Source organism: Haplochromis burtoni, unplaced genomic scaffold, assembly GCF_018398535.1.
Source record: "Haplochromis burtoni strain Fernald_Lab_line unplaced genomic scaffold, NCSU_Asbu1 Contig_33, whole genome shotgun sequence".
NCBI classification, from domain to species: Eukaryota; Metazoa; Chordata; class Actinopteri; order Cichliformes; family Cichlidae; genus Haplochromis; species Haplochromis burtoni.
Genome location: NW_024582394.1, coordinates 3,191,062 through 3,191,968, shown reverse-complemented (window position 1 = coordinate 3,191,968; position 907 = coordinate 3,191,062).

The following is a 907-nucleotide window of genomic DNA, read 5'->3' as shown; positions in this document are numbered from 1 at the left end:
CAGTTCCCACCATGGCAAAGACTGCAGCAGAGTAAAACCACACATCCTCTGCTTTCTAAGGGGAAAAAACAAAATGTCAAAAGTAACATTTCATTCTGATGAGGTTAATTCAGTCTTTTACTACTTTACCTGTTGAGTTTTCTGGATACCAGTGTTTTTTCGCAGGGGAACAACACCTACATTATGGAATATGAAAAAAAAAAACAAGAACTATGAATGCAGCAATTCAAATATAATGCTGTTTTCTGAATAGCTGCTATTACCTTTGCAATATTGCGTGTCATCTTTCTTCATTGCAGCAATAAGGATAGCTATAACAATCAGGCTTATAGCCAAGACAGCACACAGCATAAAAATAACTGCACTGGATCTGTGTGACCATATGCTGCTTCCTGGAACAATATGAATAAAAAAATCTGACAGTTACAGTGTATCAAAATGTTTTAATTGATAGACCGGTGATTGCGTTACCATGAATGTCTGGCTTAGTTCCAGATGATACTGTCGAACTCTGAGCAACAGAAGAGTTGGAAATGCTCTGATTTTTTCCTGTTGGACATAAAGGTTTTTTTTAAAAGTTATAAAAGCTTTGTTATAAATTTTTAATTTAGGAATTGTGTATATTAAATTAGAAGCACACTATTTTTTTAAAAAAATAATTTTAAATTAATACTCTAATACTAATAATATTGCCAAAATAATAACAAATGTGCATTTAAAACACATAAAGTTCGATTCTGGTGAAAAACACAATAAAAAGAAATAAAACAAAATAAAAAAAATATTAAAAATGAGAAATATTTTGAAATGTACTGATTTTGTCATTACCTTTTATTAATAAATGCATCCCAGTCCATATAATGTCTGCAAGCCACTCGGAGACTCCACAGTGATACATTCCCTCATC